Here is a 13,952-nt window from a genome sequence, read left to right on the forward strand (position 1 = left end):
GTCTGATCCTCCTTTATAATATCTGGCAGTATCCTTTCTAGTCTCAGTGCTAACGTTTTAGAGAGGATTTAAAAATCTACATTTAGCAAGGATATTGGTCTGTATGATGTACAATCTTCTGGGTCCTTTCCTTTTTTAAGGAGAAGAGAGATATTTGCCTCTTTCAGCGAAGGCGGAAGACAGCCCTGACAATATGCATAGTTATACATGTCCATAAGTGGACCAGCCAGTATTTCTGTAAATTCTTTATAGAATTCAGCTTGAAAACCATCTGGTCCCGGCGCCTTACCATTCTGAAGTTGCCTAATCGCATCAAGTATTTCTTCGAGTGTAAGAGGAGCATTTAGGACCGATACTTGTTCCGGAGTTAGGCCTGGAAAAGGCAAATTTTTAAAAAATGACTCCAGCCTCCTCGTCCTATCTTCACAATCCTGTGATTTATATAACTCAGAATAAAATTACCTAAAGATCGCATTAATCTTTTTGTGATCATGAGACAAAATACCCGTACTTTCCTTGATAGATGTAATAGTCTGACGGGCCTTTTTTTCTTTGCAAGAAATGCTAAGTATCTACCCGGTTTGCCGCCATATTTATATAACCTTTGTTTTGCAAATAATATTTCCCTCTTAGCCATTTGAGAAAGCGTAGTGTTTAGAGCTGTCCTAAGAGCTGTACTCCTTTGCAATTTAATAATAGAAGGTCTATCATTGTAGGCTGTTTCAGCCTCTTTCAAGCGGGCTTCAAGCAGACGCTGTTGTTCTCCCTTTAATTTCTTCTGGGTCGCTGAGTAGGAGATGATCAAGCCTCGCGTGTAAGCTTTGATGTTCTCCCACATCATTGACGGGTTGCTATCTGTACCTGAATTAATTTCTAAAAAAGTTTTAAATTCTTGAGAGAAGTACTTTACAAATTTACTATCTTTCATTAGGAAGGGGTCCATACGCCAATGCCGAGGGGATGTCCCAATGTTCCTCGCCTTAGTTTCCATGTATAACAGCAGCGTGGTCAGAAATTGCTATACTACCTATTTTACAGGATAATATAGAATTTTAAAAAGTCGAGGGGGCAAAAAACATATCAAGTCTGGTATGACATTTATATGGATTAGAGTAGAAAGAAAAATCACTGCCCTGTGGATGAAGACATCTCCATACATCTACTAATCCTAATTCTTTGTTCAGATCCATCAATTGTCTAGATTTGGGAGGTACTCCTGCAGTACTCTTGGGAATCCTATCTATTTCCGGATCCATAATACAATTAAAGTTCCCCCCCCACTATAATTATATGATGGGCATCAAATCCATCTATTATGAAAAGGCTTCCGTTACCAATTTAAAGGGGTGTGCCGGGGGGCAGTACAAATTTAAAATCCCATATTCCTCTCCATTTATGAGGGCTTTCATCAAGATATATATTCCAGATTCGTCTTTTATCTGCTTTAGGATTTTGAAAGGGAAATTCTTCCGAACAAGAATAACAACTCCCCTGCTTTTTGAGCCAAAAGAAGAAAAAAAGGCCTGATCAACTCCGCCCTGTCGTAATTTCAAGTGTTCTTTATCTGACAGGTGTGTCTCCTGTAGGAGAGCTATATCAACTCTTTCCTTCTTAAGATTTGATAATATTTTCTTCCTTTTGACTGGCGAATTACTCCCCTTGACATTCCAGGTGCACGACTTAACCGACTGATCAATCATAATCCTCTGGGCCAATCTGAGACCCCTCGGGAGGGGGAACCCTATCCAGAACATCCCGAGCGTAGAACATATAAAATTTGCAAAAATAAAACCTCTTTAATACACCCACAACAATACAATAAAAAACTATTTCTAAATAAAAAAATATAAAACGTATCTAAGTGGAGACTTTCCCCCTTGTTCCCAGGGAGTGTCACTTCCTCTCCAAAAGTCCATCATATCCTCTCCCAACCAATGCCCCACCCTTGACCCAGGCACTCCTCAATAAAATGAGGAGAATTCAAAGAGAATACAAAGCTAGAGTTAACAGTGAGCACCCTACCCCCACCCATACCAACACCTGGGTATATTTGGTAATGTTAATGCCATATATGAAAATATAACTATAAAATTACCACCTCAACAAATAATAATTAAATATAATAATACAAAATAACAAGGGGAAAACAACCCCGCTCCTAGAGACAGAGGTAAAATTGAATAAGGTAACCACCTCCCCCCACCAACATTAACCAAACCCCCCAGCTTTTATATATATATATACACACATATACTTACATCCCTCATATATACATAAAATAATAACAGGAAACAACTCCAAGGGGGGAGAAAATCAAATCCCTCTCCCCACCCCCCATGATAATATTAAACAGTAAGGTAAGAGAAAAAAAAAGGGGGGATATAAACCAAAGCGGGGGGGAAGGCAGACCAACATCCATTATATCTTACAGTTTATCTAAGAAAGTCCAAGAATTCCTTAGCCTTATCTGGTGATCCAAAGTTATATACGGGTCCTTCATGGTTAAAGTGTAACGTCGCTGGGTAGCGTAAGGAGTACTGAATATTTAAGTCCCTTAAACGCTTCTTTGCCTCGTCGAATGCCTTTCTCTTTCGAACCAGAGCCTGTGAAAAGTCCTGAAATAGCATGATGTTGGATTCTTTATAGATCATAGCTTAGGGGTCTTTTCCAAGATTTCTAGAGGCTTCTCGGAGTATCTGATTCTCCTTGTAGCTCTGCAGCCGGAACGGGACCGGGCGCGGGCGCTGGTTCGAGCCGGACCCGCGTATTGTGACCCGGTAGGCCCATTCCACCCTTACCTGGCCTGATCCAGCTTGCAGATTTAAAAGCTGTGGCAGCCACTGCTCCAGGAATGCTGTAAGCTGGCCTTCCTCTTCCCGTTCGGGAAGGCCCAGCAAACGAATATTTTTTCGACGACCTCGATTATCGAGGTCGTTAATATGATTTTCCAAGTTCCGGACTCGCTGCTCGAGAGTCCGGACCTGATGCACGGCCGATTGAGCGGTATTTTCGGAGATCGCGGCCTTTCACTCCGCCCCTCGGACTCGGCGTTCAATTTCTTGGATTTCTCGGTCGTGCTTCTGCAGCGGTGGGGGAGGGGTTCTTGCTTGCTGAGAGCTGCGGGCTCCCTTCCCTTTAGTCATTTTTACTTAGGATTAAATTGTTTAAATGTAATATTACACAACTAATTAAATCACACAACTATTATAAATGAATTGGTGAGCGTGGTAGGGGGTGGGTGACCAACTGTACCCAAGTCTTGGGAGGAGCACTATAGACTCAGTCTTGCTGGGTCGCCGCCATCTTGGATCCCCCGAGAAACATTTTAATTATTTTTTAAACACTTGTACAATGAAACCTCTTCTCCCAGTTCAGGGTTCAATTTAGTTTGGTTTCAGCAAGCTGGTTTTGTTTGCAGCTGCTGGTCACGTTTTACCTGGATCCCAGAGACCCTGCCAGGAAACCAAAGCAGCAGTTACATGGTGATCATCTCTTCTTCTGACATCTCTCCTTCAAGGACATGTGTTTGAATTGTACTTTTATTAACAGGGGGATGTTTATGGGAATGTTGCAAGTATGTGCAACAGCTTTTTGACAAATTGTGATTTCGTGTGTGTTGGGTTTTCAAATAATTATGTTATTCTTAATTGGGTTTCGTGATCGTGGATAAGTAAATTGGGCTTAGTATAAAACTGACTTGTTGGGGGAGCTGCATCACTCCTGGAAGATCGAGTTTACACCTACTTAAAACAAGTAAAGTATTTCGGGTCTAGGCTGCATTCTTCTAATATTTTGAGGGGTTGGATCATGTGTAGCAGCAGTTTGGACAGAGCTGGCAGTTCTGCCTCTCTTTATGATATATGACATGTATTGTGCGTAGTCTTCTAATGCTGCAGCTCCTTGGATTTTTTCAACTGTTTTGAGAAAAATTGTAGGTTCAGACATGTCTGCCTTGACCTACTTGAAGAAGCTTTGAAGTTAAAATCAAGCCCTTGTGCAATAAAAGCGAGTGGATCGGTCTCCAAATTCAGCATGTTTCTGGTTAGGATGAGTTTGGGTTGGGTTTTAGCAGGCTAGGTGTTCAGAGGAACCTGTCAGTCAGTTTTGAGGCTGCTGTCAAATAAACCGTTACATCAGAGAAGGTGTTCCATTGTGAATCTCTCTGCCATTTCTGTCTTTACTGTAAGAACCTTGTGCTTGTTTTTTCCTCTTTTGCCAGGGGGTGCTTCTGGAGATTATTGCAGTTTTCTTGAATAGCATCATCAAGTTGGCATAACCTTTACGATTTTTGAATAGGGTATGTTGTTGTACAATCCACACTCTTTTGATTGGATTTCATTCGGCAATCTGGGAAACATATTCTGTTTTTGATGTAGGTTTGCTCACTGAGTGGGCAGGTTCGTTTTCAGACTTTTCGTCAGCGTACTAGGAAACATCATCACTGAGCCTACAGAAGAAGCACTGATGGGAAGGCCCACATTCTATTTACCTGTTTAGGTTTCCTTCGGTTGTTGACTTCATTTTCTGTGGTGATTTCCTTTCCTGTGGTGATGCCATTTCCCGTTATTTTTGTATGATAAATGGGATCCAAGTCAATGTGTTTGTTGATAGAGTTCCTGTTTGTACGCCATGCTTCGAGGAATTCTCGTCCGTGCCTGTTTGGCTTGTCGTAGGATGCATGAGTTGCCCCAGTCGAAATGGTCTCCTTCCTCATCTGCATGTAAGTATAAGTCTCCGAAAGGAGTGCCAGACTATTCAGAACGCTTGGGCATCATTGTATCCCACAAAGTTAGATAGCAGAAAGTGAGGACTGCAGATGCTGGAGACCATAGTTGAAAAATGTGATGCTCGAAAAACACAGCAGGCCAGGCAGCATCCGAGGGGCAGGAGAATCGACGTTTAGGGCATAAACCCTGCTCCTGTTCCTCGGATGCTGCCAGGCCTGCTGTGTTTTTCCAACATCACATTTTTCAACTCACATCTCACAAAATCACCAAGGCACTGATCAGCAGCTAACGAACTTCAAAAAACCTACAGACGCAACACACACACCTAAAGTCATTTACAAAATACCTCACGAGGACTGTAAGAAACTCTACCTTGGACAAACAGGCAGCAAATTAGCCACCAGGATACATGACCATCAACTATCCACATAAAAGGCATGACCTACTATTACTGACATCTTTACACACAGACGAGGAATGTCACCACTTTGCCGGGGACAATCACCCACCGAAGGACAAGCCAAACAGAGACACGCACGAGAATTCCTCGAAGCATGACATTCCAACAGGAACTCCATCAAAAAACACATCGAGTTTGACCCCCATCTACCACCCCCTGAGAAAAAGAACAGAAATGACTTCAGCGCAGAAAATGAGTTCACCAACGCAAGGAAACATTGCACATAAATGGAATGCGGTCCATACCACCAAGCGTTCATCCGAAGGCTAACTGATGTTCCCTAGCATTGTAAAGAAACGTCTGAAACTGCTCAAGGGTTTATGCACGAATGATCAATTCTCCTGCTCGTCGAATGCTATCTGATCTGCTGTGCTTTCGCAGGACTACACTCTCGACTCTGAGCTCCAGCATCTACCAGCCTTACCTTCTCCTGGTGGCTTCATAGTGACCATCTAACTAAATATCAATTGTTGAAAAAACACATCTGATCCACTATTACTCTTTAAGAATGAGGCAATAGACTGTCCCCACCTTGCCTGACCTATATGTGCCTCTAGACAGTAAAGCAATTGCTTCTTAACTGCTTCCTGAAATTTTCTAACAAGTTTTTCAGTTAAACGACAAATAGGAATGTGCAATACATGATGGCTGAGCTGGATGTGTAACAACACATACATTAACTCTTTAAAACTACCATGTATTATGTCAGGCAGCGAGCAGCTACCTTGAGCTTTTCAAAATGTGAATTCCTTGCCATGTATCAAACCCAAGGAGCAGTAACTACAAGTTGAGAAATACATAGCCACATCCAGGCGATTTCAACAGAGTCGGACCTGCTTTTGTAATGATTATACATCATTATTCATTCATCACTGTTAACTTTTATTGAAGATTTGTGTTAAATTTGTAAATACTTTTTAAAGCAACAGGAGAAGGGCCAAACATCTCAAACATTTATGTAAAGTCATACACAGTCATGGGTCAGAATGAATAGTGATAATAATAGAGGTCAAAGACGTCTCCATTTTTTGAAGCCTATCTTGTTCACTGACGGCATTTCTATCAGAAAAGGCAGTATGTTCTTCTCACTTGGTCCTTCATGTGACTCCAGATCCTGTGCAATTGTGGAAGGGGAATAAATAACGGCCTTGGCAGAATGAACACGTTCAATGTATGGGAAGATTTAAATTTCAATCAGTGAGTGAAATGTTCTTGTTTAAACAGGGCATACACCACACTAGCGGAAAGAATGACAGTTCTGAGGTATTTTTTGACACTTGGAATAAACTGTCTCGATGCAACGTCGAGTGAAATAATATATGATCTCAGGTTGGGGTTCATGGGGTTTGAGTGAACAGCGTTGTTTCTTTAAGATTCCAGATTCTGCTTTTGTTAGTTCGTTATGATGTATGGGCAGAAATGCTCCTTCAGAGTTGAGATTAATCTTGTTCTTATAATTGATTTGTTCATGGCAGAAATTTGACAACAAAAAGCAACAAAGCTGAGCTGCAAACTCGATCTCCCCAAAGATCTTCCACATGGTATAAGGCAATGTGTCTGTGAATGTAACAGCTCAGATTTTAAATCAAGGAGCTTTGGGCTGCATGCAGGGACAAGGCACCTCTCACCGAAAAATACATGTGAAAAAGATGTCCGACACAATAATTCTTTTTATTTGCGATTCTGATATGGCATTATGACAATTGAATCTGTTTTAATCTGAAAGTACTATGCTCTCTCGTTTTCGCATTTGAACAGAAATGTCTCCAGCTCACTGACTGGTCAGCCTCAGAACAGTGATAGAAAATCACTGAGCAGCATTCTCCGTGCAATTATCCACTGACAGAAACTCCCAAATTCACTGCTGGTGCAGTACTTTCTGATCTCAGAGTTCCATCATCTGTTCCGATTTCATAAAGTTTGAATGTAAAAGGAGAGATCAGGTGTGTTACTTCAGAAGAAGGGTCACTGATCGAGAAATATTAACTCTGTTTTCTCTCCCACGGATGCTATCAGACCTGCTTAGGCACTTCTCCATCGGTTATAATGAGGCCTGTTTTCACTAGAATTTCCAAAGTTAAAAAATAATCTGAATGAAGCCCGACAAAATATTAACAAGATAAAAGCGGGTGATAAAAGTAAACTGATGCCATTGGGTGGGGCTTCTGCAATGAATGTGAAAATGATGTTCAGTCCGTTCAGGAGAGATGTTAAGAAACAATTTGAAACGAAAAGTATGGAGAGGTGTAAAACTGTCTTCCACACCTCAATTGCTGATTTTAAATCTGAGATAAACAAAAGAATTGTCGGACGTGCTCCCTGTTTTGATTTGTACCTACCGTTCAGCAAATGTCTCACCTTCAAATCCTATGGGCACGGATAAATGAATTCAACACTTTCCATGGCATTGAATACTTCTGATGCCTTTGCTTCTGTTCTTTTCATTCCAACAGTACTCTGGTCCACCCTCCGAGGATCCCTTCTCTCGCCTCCAACATCCCCCAACCACTTGGAACCTCGTGCTAGCCTGTTACCAGTCCTTGATCTCTTTATTTCCAATGGATGACGGGAAATCGACCACCTCATCTGTCGACACCCCTCACACAATCCAATATGTCACCTTTGCAAAGCTCAGCCGTCCACATGCTCCGCTCGAAACCCAAACTCACAGTGAAACCAGCAGGCAAAGGGTTGGGTGAGGGGGAGACTGGGGTTTGCAATGGTAGTTTGACGCAACGAAATTTGCACTGCTGAAGCCAGGTGTCAACTCACAGGCATCTCTTCCTTTGCCTCATTGACCATGGCGTCCCATCCCATCACCAAACTCTCAGAGTATAAACCCACCTCATCAGCCAATGGGAACCCCTACCCACTGCCTCCTCAAAATTGACAAACTTCTCTGCCCTGTTTGACCGATTGTCTCAGAATGATCCTGGCCCACTGAAATCATCTCCACATACCTTGATAATTTCCTTTCCCCACGGTCCAGGATCTCCTCACCTATAGTCAAGACACCCCAACGCCCTCCACCTCCTCCTTGACATTGATTTCGCCGGTTTCCAACAAGTCATCTTCACCATGGACATCCTGTCTCTGTACACATCTGTTCTTCCCGACGAAGGCTTCCATGACTTCCATCTCTTCCTCTCCAGTCGTCCCCACCAGTACGCTTCCATTTGCTTGGCAGAACTGGTCCTCAACCTCAATAGAACATAGAACACTGCAGCGCAGTACAGGCCCTTCGGCACTCGATGTCGCGCCGACCATCTTACCAATCTGAAGCCCATCTAACCTACACTATACCATGTACGTCCATATGTTTGTCCAATGACGACTTAAATGCACTTTCCGTTGGTGAATCTATTACCGTTGCAGGCAAATGATTCCATACCCTTACTACTCTCTGAGTAAAGAAACTACCTCTGACATCTTTCCTAAATATATCATCCCTCAAAAAAACTATGTCCCCCTCGTGCTCGCCATCACCAAAGTTGGAAAAAGGTTCTCCCTGTCCACCCTATCTGACCCCTGATTATCTTATGTGTCACTACTAAGTCACCCCTCAACCTTCTTCTCTCCAACGAAAACAGCCTCAAGTCCCTAAGCCTTTCCTGGTAAGACGTCCCATCCATACGAGGCAACATCCTCTTCACTTGTCCTACTTTCCACCTTCGTCCTCCCCATCCGCTCCACCCTTCTCTTTGAGCTATCATCTTGACCCCAACCTCATTTACCTATTGCATTTTCAGCTACCTTCTCCTTAGTCCCACCCCATCCCAGTTATCTCTCAGGTCTTCTTTTCCAAATCCTCATTCCTCATCAAGGGCTTGTGCCCAACACGTCGATTGTCCTGTTCCGTGGATGCTGTCTGACTGGCTGTGCTACTCCATCGCCACAGTCTTCGACTCTGATTTGCAGAAACTGCAATGCTCCCTTTCTCCTATGCCAGAATGATCTGACAATGCTGGGCTGGAAACCCCGGCTGTGGGAAACCGTCACGTCAGGCTGAGACAGCCAATTCAAGATGGGACTGTCCGAGATTATAATAACTGTTCGTCGTCACTGAAGAAGGCTTCCAAAGAGGGCCACCCAACAGGGTCAAAGCTGCCAAGATGGGAACTCGCCAAACTGGACTGCTGGAAGTCACCCTGTGGTTGAATCAAAAGAGCTCACATTACTGGAATCAGCTGTTGAGATCTAAGGGAAGCATTTCCAAATATCCAGGACCACGTGCTCAAAGGGAAAAAAAACTGGGATCTATACAAGGCATTTTGTCTGCATTCAAGAGTGGCACAGGTTTCTTTCCTTGACATTTGATTACAGACTTCGCGCTTTTCCTACAATTATGCAGCCAATTCCCAAACACATGTTCATGATTTAGCCTGTGAAGAGCTGCAACTCATGTCTTAGCTTGCAGACCTCATGTTGCCACCCAGCGTCTTCAATTCAGAACCCATTTAGTTTGTTTTAACATCACGATTGATGTTTTTAATGCACCTCCGTCCGCTCTTCCATATGATAACTTCAAGCTTCATCTCAGCAGTCCATGATACACTTCACGCCAAGTATCAAAGCTGACAGTATTGCATTGTTTTTTAAAAAAAACCTTGATGTTAAATAGTTCACTCACAGTTAGAAATATCTCCGAGATATGAACCGTCCATATGATTGGAGCCCCAGTCAACCGCGATAATTTTTCCACCCACACAGTCATCTCTGATAGATACAGCACTCCCGAACTCGATAACGTCTTCCAGCCTTAAAATGCTTCGCGGTTTTTACAATCTTTTCTAGTTGCAACAGCCTTTCGTGAACCTTGTCACATGTGGCATACTTTTCGCACTCTATTCCGGACTCAGGCAGTAGCAGACTCGAATTTTGGTCTGAACACTACCCAGGGCAACGGTGGCAATGGCGAGTCCAGTGAGGTCTCATACCAGCGAGGGCGTTGGTGGGGCAGGAAGGATTCGAACTGTGGCAATTTCCATCCCAGCTGCAGTGGTACGGTGAAGGGACTGCTATCTCTCCACCAGGATCATGGCTCATAGCGGAGAACTTCAAGAAGTGGACAGTAAAGTTGAACAATTTTATTTTTATTCGTCTGCCTTTATATCGCACGTCAAAACTTTTTTTTTGCGTTTTAAGATGGCACCAGAAGATGGCCACACTCATGAATATATTGCACTGTATTCTTTATCAAATTAGCCATGATATCATATGACTAAAATCAAACCTCTTTAAAAGTATATGACACAATTCAATCTTACATAAATCTCTCACCTGCCTTGGACTCCACAATCCTCCATATAATATTGCCCAACCTCAAAGACTCCCGAACTCGAGTCTTGAAACGCTTCGTGGTTTTTACAATCTTTTCTAGTTGCCACAGCCTTTCGTGAACCTTCTCACATGTGGCATACTTTTCGCACTCTATTCCGGACTCAGGCAGTAGCAGACTCGAATTTTGGCCTGCACACTACCCAGGGCAACGGTGGCAATGGCGAGTCCAGCGAGGTCTCATACCAGCGAGGGCGTTGGTGGGGCAGGACGGATTCGAACTGTGGCAATTTCCATCCCAGCTGCAGTGGTACGGTGAAGGGACTGCTATCTCTCCACCAGGATCATGGCTCATAGTGGAGAACTTCAAGAAGTGGACAGTGAAGTTGAACAATTTTATTTTTATTCATCTGCCTTTATATCGCACGTCAAAACTTTTTTTTTGCGTTTTAAGATGGCACCAGAAGATGGCCACACTCATGAAAACATTGCAATGTATTCTTTATCAAATTAGCCATGACATCATATGACTAAAATCAAACCTCTTTAAAAGTATATGACACAATTCAATCTTACATAAATCTCTCGTCTGCCTTGGAATCCACAATCCTCCATATAATATTGCCCAACCTCAAAGACTTTCCTTTTTTCTTATTAGCAGTGGTATTTTACAACTTTTCTGTACTCCGGAAGCTAACATTCTTGCATCAATTTGATTCAGTTACAATTACGTAATCAGTTCATATAAACTTATTAAGATGATGTCATAGTATTACTCATAGTGGCCAGTAAACTTTGAAAAATACGTGACTCAATTTCTTTGAAGAAAGGAATGTTTCATGAATTGCAAGCAAGCTTAGAAGAAAATTTTGTGTTAAGCGATAAAATTGTTGGTGGTAAATCTTTGAACTCTAGCAATATGTGACACCACTTCCTTTGAAAAAGGAATATGCCATGGGATTTCAAGCAGGTTTAGAAAAGAACCCTGCGTTTATCGATACATTTGTTATGTGGGGAGAGTTCAGTTCACGGTCTACATTTTCAAGGTTAAATAAGACACAAATGGTTTACTCACAGTTTGGTAGCCCTCATGAAGAAAATGTAATAGCAGCTGGGACTTGGAAATGTATATGAAATAAAGAACAATTGATTAAATAAAATATGTATAGACGAGGCAACCTGCAAATAAAGTTTTTATATATGTCGTTATTTACTGTATTGGACCTTAATACTATTTATACGGATCATTATGTCCTGCCTTTGTTTAGCATTTGAGGCATCCAGGTGAACGAACTGTTAAAAGCATTCACCCCAGCAGAAGAAAATGGTCAAAAATGAGTGAATGCTCGATTCAATGCAGCATTGCCAATTGACTGAGGACTGAGACACGATCTCAAGAACGTCAATATTCAGGTTCTATCAGCGTATGTCTCCACTTTCGACTCAAATATAGATTGAAAATGCGTCTGTAGCACAACGAGGAATAAATCTCACGTAGTCAAGGTCAGTCCTCATGTAATGCATCAATTCACCAGGCTGTTAGTTTGTGGCTTCGAAAGAATTAATAAAGAACTGCTTTCACTGACTAAGATATCTATCTGACAGTTTGAAGTTACGCTGCTTGCAAACTGCAGTGGAATATCCTCGAGGCTTTGAAAATGGAGACGAACCAACTTAGTTTATGCCTGCGTCCTAAGCTGAACCAGAAAGCAACAGCTGTGGTACACCTGTAAGGTCGCTGCCTCAATAGTGTTATAATATATTAAAGTTTCCTGAGTTGTTGCAAAAACTTCTCGTTTGCCTTACTGGTTAATGTCTCAAATGTCCAAACTAATTTTAGAATTTGAGTTTTTGCACTCCTAAAATTTTAACGACGAACGTTATACTTGTTTTCAGCTTCAATTCTTCCATCTTATCGTGATCACACAAGCCCGATAAAACTTCCTATCTCTATCCCTGTTCCCAGCACTTAACCCTTCGCGATTTCCACATTCATCCCCCGGCTCACAAACCTGCAGAAATGATCAGTATTTTGAGCACAGCTAATGTTTTCATTTCTTAGTGAATCTCAAATTCATTTCTAATCTCTTTATTCAGTTGATTTCAGCTGCTGTACTTGATCCTTCGAAATACACTTTGCCGCATCACTTTTGTAACTCTATATACGTAACTTCAAGACACTGCATCAATGTATGTAAATACTACATTTGGTGTAATAGCTGCAATAATTCTTTGGTATATAACATCATCTCACATACATGGTAGATTTAAATATTCAAGTTCGTCCCTTCGCTATTTTTGTAATTGAATCATTGGCTCCTCCCATGAATTCCTTTTCGACTGCACTGCATTGAGCAGAATAACATGACTATTTGTTCAGTGACTAATTAATGTCCGTCCCCATGGATTGTAATTGTATCAATTGAGCGGGGATTGCGTGATTGTTATCTACGTAAATGAATCCTTGCCATAAATTTTTCCAACAGTATCAGAGGAACCAAGATCTTGGACACCAACAGAGATACGTGGATACAGACACAGTCTGAGACCGATAGAATAGGAGCTAAGAGTCAATACATCGACATCTTATGCAAATCCTCTTGAATCCAAAACCCGCCATTGAAATTTAACAACAAATGGATCAGAATATGACAGTAACAGATTTGTATGGTACAATAATGCACCAGGCTTTGCGAATACCAGCGTGGAACTTTCCATCAAGTGCTGAGAAACTTGGATCAAAAAATTGGAATCCGATCCCAATTAAGAGAGGTTTATCCTGGACTGTTTACTTTCTTTCTGTATTTTACAATCGGATGTCAGTAGCTTGGCGGATCCAATATATACTTTATATTGTTCAATGCTTCTACTATCCTATGCTTGCAATTGTTGGTGTTCCACGTAAGTAATGATAATTGTTCTTTTTTATATATTTATAAATCAAACGAACATATCTGGATTATTATTCTTGAATTTCAGTGCAGCACTATAGATACGATTAGTGCTCCTAAAGAGATTCTTTTTATAGTTGAAACTTTTGAATTCACTGCTAGTTGTATTCGTGCTCCCATTATCTAACTTTCTTCTTTTTATTTGCGTCTGGTAGGATTGATAGTAAGTGCCAGCATTCCAGTCATATATTTTTAACCCTCAAAATTCCCCTTTGTTGATCTTCTTACTTCAGTGCTGGTAAGATCAAATCGTTCTCTTCAACATTGAACAGAACCTCAGTTCCGCTGCTCTGGGTGAATTTGAACAAGAATATCTTCCACCTTTAGAATATTTCTCGATTCAGACACTAGCTGCACTATCTCACCACCTGAATCAATGCTTCTTTGTGCGACCAGAGTTAAACTGGGACGACGTGTGCCTTTCTGAAATTTAGACTCCACAGTTCTCAGAAGGACTCGTTTACAATAAATACATATTGGGAAAATAGAAAACATCTTCCAAATCCCGACTGCTCGTACAATTTCACTCCAATTCTG

The 13,952-nt window shown here is 41.7% G+C and overlaps 1 long non-coding RNA gene across 1 annotated transcript; it reads right to left on the reverse strand.

The window, feature by feature from the left end:
- Window positions 1-289: 289 nt before the first annotated feature.
- LOC122552431 lies at window positions 290-2,461 on the reverse strand. The gene is made up of 2 exons (XR_006312393.1): window positions 2,430-2,461; window positions 290-373 (listed from the first exon to the last, which is right to left on the reverse strand). It is a non-coding gene; the product is annotated as an uncharacterized LOC122552431 (long non-coding RNA).
- Window positions 2,462-13,952: the final 11,491 nt, after the last annotated feature.

Source organism: Chiloscyllium plagiosum, chromosome 8, assembly GCF_004010195.1.
Source record: "Chiloscyllium plagiosum isolate BGI_BamShark_2017 chromosome 8, ASM401019v2, whole genome shotgun sequence".
NCBI classification, from domain to species: Eukaryota; Metazoa; Chordata; class Chondrichthyes; order Orectolobiformes; family Hemiscylliidae; genus Chiloscyllium; species Chiloscyllium plagiosum.